Consider the following 9,281-nt stretch of genomic DNA (forward strand, 5'->3'; position numbering starts at 1 on the left):
AATATGGAAACACAAGACTCTAAAAAGCCAAATCAATTCAGAGAAATTAGAACAAAGCTGGAGGCATCACACTTCCTCATTTCAAACTACACTCTACAGTATAATCTAAACACTATGAGACCCAGCATAAACATAGACATACATCAATGGACAGAGTAAGAGCCCAGAAATAAACCCTGAAGTATATGGTCAACCAATATTTGACAAAGGAGCCAACAAAACTCAATGGAGAATGGATAGGTTCCGCAATAAATTTTGTAGGGAAACTGGATAACCACAAACAGAAGACTGAAATTGGGCACATATCTTACACCACTCCAAAAAATTAACTCAAAATGTATTAAAGACTTAAATGTAAGACCTGAAACCATAAAACTCCTAGAAGAAAACCTAGGGAAAACTCCTTGGCATTAGTCTTGGCAAAAAGTTTTTGGATATGACATCCAAAACACAAGCAACAAAAGCAGAAATCAACAAGTGGGACTATATTAAACTAAAGAGCTTTTGGACAACAAAAGAAACAGTCAACAAAATGAAAATTAAACCTATGAAATGGGAGGATATATTTGCAAACCATCTATCTGATAACAGTTTCATATCCAAAATATATAAGGAATTCATATGAGTCAATATCAAAAAAATAATCTAATTAAAAATAGGCAGAACTGAGTATACATTTTCTCCAAAGACATACAAGTAGCCAATAGGTATACAAAAAGGTGCTCAAAGTTGTTAATGATCAAGAAAATGCAAAACAAAAACATAATCAGAGGGGGCTGGCTCTGTGACTGAGTGGTTAAGTTTGCATGTCCTGCTTTGGTGGCCCAGGGTTTTGCCATTTTGGATCCTGGGTGCAGTCCTAGCACAGCTCATCAAGCCATGCTGAGGTGGCCTCAAACATAGGAGAACTAGAAGGACCTAGAATATACAACTATGCACTGGGGGCTTTGGGGAGAAGAAGAAGAAGAAAAAATGATTGGCAATAGATATTATCTCAGGGCCAATCTTAAAAAAAATAAACAAATAATGAGATATCTCCACATACCTGTTAGTATAACTATCATCAAAAAGACAAGAGATAAGAAGTGCTAACAAGACTTTGGAGAAAAGGGAACCCTGGTGCATTGTTGATAGGGATGTAAATTGATACAATCACTATAGAAAATAGTATGGAGGTTCCTCAAAAAATTAAATACTGAACTACCACGTGATGTAGTAATCCCACTTCTGGGTACATACCCAACAGAAATTAAAACAGGATCTTGAAGAGATTTCTGCAGTTCCATCTTCTTTGCAGCATTTGTCAAATTAGCCAAGATATGAAATAACATAATTCTCTGTCAAAAGATGAATGGATAAAGAAATATGGTGTGTGTGTGTGTCTAGTAAGCCCTGACAGCTGGCTTTCCTTTTTGTTGTGGAGGTGCTTGACTTAAGCTTTGATTGCCCAGGCATCCATTTCAAAGAGGCATCCACTTCAATGAAAGCTACCTCCAATAAACACATTGCCAGCTACAGAACCAAATAAAGAGCCAGGATGCACGCCCACACCCTACATCATGAAGCTCCTCTGTTTTAGAAGCCCTGGTTGATTTAGATAACTGGCCATTTGGGCCTCTTGTTATTCTGTCTTTTCTTTTTTCTCTCTTTTCATGCTTTAAATTCCTGCTCTTATGTTTTAAATTTGCCAATGAAGAGTGAGCTACAGAACCCTAGACTCCCACCCTCCATTCCAATAAAAGCAGAATCCCAGGTGCAGTCTCTCTTTCTCTCTCTCTCTCCCCATCACTTCAATGTACAGAAGCAGAGAGTAGAATGGAGGTTACCTGGGGCCAGGTTGTGGGAAATGGAAAGATGTTGGTCAAAGGATCAGGTTTCAGTTATGTAGAATGAATAAGTTCCAGAAATTTGCTATATAGCATGGTGACTATAATTAATAATACCATATTGTACACTTGAAACTGCAAAGAGGATAGATCTTAAATTAATCTCATCACACACACACACACACAATGGTAATTATGTGATGGAGACAATGGATATGTTAGTTTAATTGTGGTGATCTTTTCACATTATATACATCTATCTCTCTCAAAACATCAAGTTGTGTATACTATATACAATTTTTGTATGTCAAAAAATATCTCAATAAAGCTGTTAAAAAAAGTGTTAAAGCCAGCATTTGTATTGATCAAGTCTGACTCTAAAGGTCATATTCTTATTCTTTATAGTCTCCCACCTCCCTTGAAGCTAAAATAAGTGCATTTTATGATTACTGCATCAACTTTTCAATGTTTCCTGTGCTTTTAGCCATTTACAAAGATGTTTGAAATAGGGTATAATGAGGATAGAGTCATTTGTTACAGATTTGGGACACATGCAGAAGTGGTTTACCTTGCTTCTGGTACTTAGCAAAACAACCTCAAGGAATTTGTTTATTTCCCTGACCTTTAGATTTTTTTATCTGTATGTTTACAACGGAAATATATAACTTTGTTCTATTTTTGTGAGACAGAAAAACCTTGGACACATCAGATACTACTTGTTTCTAAAGTGAAAGTATAACTAGAATTAATAATTTTCTCCTTTAGATGAATTGCTTTTGAGTGCTGGTGGTCACTTCAAAATTATCCGTTGGAAGGATATGATAGCCAAGAAATTTTAAAACTCTTACTTCATTTTTCCAGTTTTAATTTGACTAAAAGTACTTTCGAACCACACAAACCCTTCCAATTTTTCCTCCTCTGTGTAGCTTCTTCTAATTCAATTTTACAGCCTTGATTTTTTCCATTTGTTTTGTAACTTACTTCTTTTCTTCTATACCTCCTAGTTTCAATTATTTATCTGAAATGCAAATCACCATGAAAAATTGTACTGTGTCTGTGGTATGTGTATGTATTTACAAGTACTGGTATTATAATGGAGTAGATTAGGTAAATTTATGATGGATCATGACATTTCTACTCTGTGTTAATGATGCTAACCTTATCATGCATGATATGCCAAGTATGCAACACCAGTGCAGACACTGAGCTTCATACTATCTCAAAAAGCAAAAAGAAGTGAGAACACTAAAAACTTGTTTTTTTTTTTTTTTTTTTTTTTAAAGATTTTTTATTTTTCTCCTTTTCTCCCCAAAGTCCCCCGGTACATAGTTGTATATTTCGTTGTGGGTCTTTCTAGCTGTGGCATGTGGGACGCTGCCTCAGCGTGGTCTGATGAGCAGTGCCATGTCCGCGCCCAGGATTCGAACCAACGAAACACTGGGCCGCCTGCAGCGGAGCGCGCGAACTTAACCGCTCGGCCACGGGGCCAGCCCCAAACTTGCCTTATTTTAATGAATTTATTTTAAAATAGTCTTTGACAGGAGCATAATATTGGTATTGGTAACATTTTCCAATTAAAAATGAAATGGAATCTTGTAACTGTTACTATGAATGTGGTACACTTTAATATACTTAAATCAATGAATATTAAAAGTCCATGACATAACCCCTGGCACAGACATCCAAGGTGCAAGTGTTACTCTGCTCTGCCGACTCTGGGCACCAACCTTCTATTGGCAATTCTAACTTATGAATCTGTGCTGTCCCTGTATTAGGAAGCACAAATAGACAAAGAACATAGCTTTCTGCTGCAGTAGTGGATTCTAACTCCACTAATTAGAGACTACTGTAGTGAGCATTTTCTGAAGGCCTATGGTACTTTCTTTTATTTTATTGGAATAATCCAACTTGAAATAAAATAATACCATACATTTTCTTTCTTTCTTTCTTTCTTTTTTTTTTTTTTGGAGGAAGATTAGCCCTGAGCTAACTACTGGCAGTCCTCCTCTTTTTGCTGAGGAAGCCCAGCCCTGAGCTAACAGCCGTGCCCATCTTCCTCTACTTTATATGTGGGACACCTACCACAGCATGGCTTTTGCCAAGAGGTGCCATTCCACACCCGGGATCTGAACCGGCGAACCCTGGGCCGCTGAGAAGCGGAGCGTGAGCACTTTAACCACTGTGCCACCCAGTTGGCCCAGGATTTTCACAGAAAATGAAGCTATAATACAAAGCTAAATTAAAGAAAGGATAATAAACACTATATCTATATTACGATACTTAGAATATAAGTTTATATCCAGATACACACGGATGACTATATATCCATATAGAGAGGAAAACCAGAAGTACAACAAAGATTAAGAGTAATTGTTTCTGGATTGTTGCCCAGGAGCTGATTTTTCTTTTCTACATGTCTGTACTTTATGGGTATTTAGAAACAAAATATATTGTTTGGTTCAACATTTTTAAAAGATCAATGGATTAGAGTTCATGATGAAATCATCCCCTAAGCTTTAGAAGGAATTATATACAAACAAAATATCACATGGGTCATCACCTCATCTAATTGCTCTATTTGTAGCCTCCAAGGCAAGACTTCAGTGATATTCTGCCAGGTTAACATCCTTAAGGTCTTGGTGGCATATCACTGTGACACAGTTTACTGTTATGATTCAGTTTTTTGGTCTCCTTTTCTCTCTGTCATCTCTGAGTTTATTTTTTACAGATTAGAGGAAAAAGTCACTTCCTTGGAATATTGATTGTAATATACGGTAGACTCCTATTACTACTTTTTCAAGTTTGTTATAATATTAAAAAATAATAAAAATTGAATTCTCAACAGGAACTTGCCTGGAGTCTATTAATCTTAGTAAGGAAGCTTCACTAAATGAATAAGTCAGGTTCTTCTGCACTCAGGTGAGTTGATTCAATCCTTATTTTATTTAACTTTAAAAGGAAGATAATCCAATAATCTTTGCCGCAGGCAAATATCTGTGTAACGAACTGCTGTGATACCTATTTAGTTCAACTAACTAGAAAATATGATTCCTTATCTTTCATCACATTTACTATTATTGACTGACATATCACTAGGAAATATTTTCAATTTTTATTGATCACAATATTCTTTCCCTTCTCTTGATACATGCAAACTTTATTTTTAATAACAAACAAGAATTATATGTAGAAATGATGCGGGGTCGGTGAGCCGAGGGTCAAAAGAAAGATTTCTTAGACTCTTAAGATCTGGCAGTAGTGCTCTTTTATTTAGAGAATAGTGTGGAATAGCCTGGGGACAGGACCCATGGACAGTCAGAGCTTCTGCTGCAGCCGCTTCTGCTGCCCCCGCTGGCATGGGGACAGGACCCATGGGCAGGCAGAGCTGGTGCATGGGGACAGGACCCACGGGCGGTCAGAGCTCCTGTTGCTGCCCCGAGTTGAGGGTTAGGGCTAATTTTATAAGGCATGGGTACGTGACTTATTTTTACTGGAGAAAAGAAAATATGATGTAAAAAGTCATTAAATGATTTCACTGCAGATGGGGTCTGGTTATTGTGCGGTCATATAACTTTAGATACGAAACTGGCCATATAGATCGGCATGTAGGTGAGGATGCCCTGGGCTTCTCTCCCTGGGGCGGTCCTAATTCATACCATAAAAAAAGTCCACTGGGTCGTATAGTTTGGCACGTAGGCCAGGTCACCTTGGGCTTCTCTAGCTGGGGCAGCCTTAATCCACATCAGCAATGCATCATTTGCAATTATATACATTGCTCCCCAGAATAATACTAATAAGAAAAAAAATTGGGGATAAAGCCCATATTTTACAATATTGTAGTTTCTAAAATGCCTATTATACTGCTGGCTACACAGTGGATATGCAGTGAGATAGTCATGATGGATGGCACCAGAAAGGAGAGAAAGAGTGTACACAGCACATTTTGCTCTCAGTCAGCTTGACAAGGTTGACAATTCCTGCGGCTAAATGGGAGACTGTGAACTTAACCCCAAGTCTGTCGTTACAAGTACAGAGTGCAAGAGGTGGAGTGAAAAGCTAAATATGTGGAAAAGATGTGTGGGTGAGAATGAGCTGAATATGTATTGAAATTTTATTTCTCTTTCATGACTATGTATTCCAATTCAATTCTAGGCTGCTCAGACTTTGTTACAGTAGCCATAGGAGACGAATACAGATTTTGGAAAGAATATATTCTGTTATGGAATTTGCACTGAATGAGTTTTATGTTAAATTGAAGAATACTTTATATATACATATATATATATATGGAGGAAGATTAGCCCTGAGCTAACTTCTGCTGCCAATCCTCCTCTTTTTACTGAGGAAGACTGGCCCTGAGCTCACATCCGTGCCCGTTTTCCTCTACTTTATATGTGGGATGCCTACCACAGCATGGCTTGCCAAGTGGTGCCATGTCCACACCCAGGATCCGAACCAGTGAACCCTGGGAAGCTTAAACAGAATGTGAGAACTTATCTGCTGTGCTACTGGGCTGGCCCCTGAAAAATACTTTTAGGAAATAATAATAAATGTGGTGAAATATTAAATCACAGGTATCAAATCAAAGGAATTTAAGGAGCAATTGAAGAAGAAAAAGAGGAGAGATATGTGATATCTTTATGTTTATGCAGGAAACCTTTAAGTGCTGTATATGGTCTTGGAGGTAAAGTCATAACAACCGAGTGAAAACCATAGCATGTTTAATTTCAGCTCCTAATAAGACATAGAATTTTTACAGAATTCTTTGTAGAATGGCCTTCCCTTTACGCCTAGTGCCATTTCAGTTTACAGCAAGCAGTCAGGAAATGGCTTTGAGAAAAATTGATTATAATTGCAGAAGAAAGCAGTATTAACCATTTTGGAGGAACACACAGGACATTTTTTAAGAAGAATTCAGTGTATTTCCCTCCCATAATTATCTTTACTTTATGCTAATTCAGGAAACTTAGGTCCCATGGGGTTTCAGTCTGACTACTTGTTTTGCAGGGCTCAAGATGTGTCTCACTATATTGTGAGTTTACAGTGTGGTGCTGATTTTATAGGCAAGTCTAACTTCTTTAGTGTTATTACAAGCTTTTACCCAATTCATGTATATTATATACCTAGATTTCACTCATTCATATACTTATGTATTCATGCTTTCGATAAGTGTTTTGAGTAATTACTTTGTTCTAGTGCCCCATCTTTGCTTTCATGAATATTTTACTGTGGAACACAAAATGTTAAAAAAGTAAGTGATAAAATATAAGTAAATGATAAAATATGAGTACAAAACATATTATGTTACAAATGTGGATGAAATTGGCATTTTTGAGGTCTTATAATCATGATTATAATGTGTAGGTAAAATTATTGGAAGAGATCAAGAAATTAAGAAAACAGGGCATTGGCAGAATTATCTTTATGTCTATTGAAACCAATTCAATTAAATAAAACCCTTAACCAAATAAAAACCTCACTGTAATACCTCAGGGAGCAATGGCCCATCTTTGGAGGTTTTGAGGTACACTAAAATGACCATCAGATAATGATATTGTAGAAAGGTCTCCAGCATAATAAAGATGGTCTGGACATATTACACTTAATTTAATTTTATTTCTACCACAAATCTATCTAAATACTTGATATTAAAACACACCAAAAAAGGGTCACAGATTTTTATAATTTGTGATAATTAGGTAAATGTGATTGATCAAGTGCATTATTCTTCTGAAGGAATTATTTAAAAAATTGGAAAAAAAATGTGTGACTGAGTGTAAGAAGGTCACTGGAAAGGGAAATTTATAAATAGTTATAGCAACAATAGTAACAAAAAAACAAATTTGTAATACAACCATTTTCCTGGGTCATTAATTTTCTTTTGACTTCTCAGGTCTCATAGTTAAACAAGCTGTCAGGGAAGAAATTGTTGAAACTTATGATATGTATTTTTTTACAAGACAAGCCTTTTGACTAAACTCAGATTCATGCAAAAAGCTAGACTTTTCTTTGTCATGATGCTAACAGCCTCTGAGGATACAGGGTCTGATCATTTGAAATATAGCAGAGCCAACTTTATTTTAGTCCTTCCTCTCTCAACCACTTTCTTTTTTATTGCATTTGCACAGATCTCACACTCACTCTAAAATTGTGATACTAGTAAATTTTACCATTTAAATAATGTGAGAATTGAAACTGAGAGTTTTCCATGACATCGTTTACAGTATTACAAAGTCTCTCAACATTTCCTCATTTTAATCTGCTTTATCCAAAATTTGCTTCTCATTTCTCTGAATCAGCTTTCCTATTTTGTCCACAGGAAACAAGAAAACCAGAGTGTGGAAGTCACTTTCATTCTCTTGGGCTTCTCAGAATATCCAGGACTCCAGGAGTCTCTGTTCCTGTTATTCTTAACCATCTACACAGTCACTGTGCTGGGGAATCTGGGCATGATTGTGATTATCAAGATCAATCCCAAACTTCATTCCTCCATGTATTTTTTCTCAGCCACTTATCCTTTGCTGACTTGTTTTACTCTACCATAGTTACACCCAAACTAGTAGAAAACTTGGTTGTGGAAGACAGAACCATCTCCTTCACAGGATGTATCATGCAATTCTTATTTGCATGCATATTTGTAGTGACAGAAACATTCATGTTGGCAGGGATGGCATATGACTAGTTTGTGGCAGTTTGTAACCCTCTTCTCTGCACAGTTGTAATGTCCCAGAAGCTTTGTTCCTTCTTGGTGGGTACATCATATTCTTGGGGTATAGCCTGTTCTTCACATACTTTTTTGTTGACTTTATCCTTTTGTGATAATAACTTCATAAATAACTTTCGCTGTGAGCAGAACGTTATTGTAGCTGTTTCCTGCTCTGATCCACACATTAACCAGAAGACCATGTTAGTCTCTGGCACATTCGATAAAATAAATAGCCTGATGATCATTCTTACTTCCTATGCTTTCATTTTTATCAGTGACATAAAGATGCCTTCAACTGAGGGGAGCCGCAAAACCTTCTCCACATGTGCCTCCCACCTGACAGACATTACCATTTTCCACGGGAGCCTCCTTTTTCTCTACTGTGTTCCTAACTCCAAAAGTTCATGGCTCATGGTCAAGGTAGCCTCTGTCTTTTACACAGTGGTCATCCCCATGCTGAACCCGCTGATCTACAGCCTCAGGAACAAAGATGTGAAAGATACAGCCCACAAGTTAGTCAATACTAAATTGTTCTGTGATAAAATGTAAAGATAGAAATATTCATTATTTCTTCTTGAGGGTACTCATAAGAGTTGTTCAATAGCAAAGCAGTACATGAATCTATGGTAACCTTGTAACTGACAGTCCAATATCTATTCACTCTAATGTTTAGCAAAATAATTTTAACATTATAAATAATATTAGGAATAAAAGCTTTGACTCCTTAACCTAAGTTTTGATTCAGAAAT

General features: G+C 36.7%; 1 pseudogene; it reads left to right on the forward strand.

Annotated features, from left to right (window-relative positions):
* The first annotated feature begins 5,813 nt into the window (after positions 1 to 5,813).
* On the forward strand, positions 5,814 to 9,081 carry LOC103566857 (olfactory receptor 5D13-like; annotated as a pseudogene).
* The last annotated feature ends 200 nt before the right edge of the window (positions 9,082 to 9,281 follow it).

This window comes from Equus przewalskii, chromosome 11 (genome assembly GCF_037783145.1).
Source record: "Equus przewalskii isolate Varuska chromosome 11, EquPr2, whole genome shotgun sequence".
Taxonomy (NCBI): domain Eukaryota; kingdom Metazoa; phylum Chordata; class Mammalia; order Perissodactyla; family Equidae; genus Equus; species Equus przewalskii.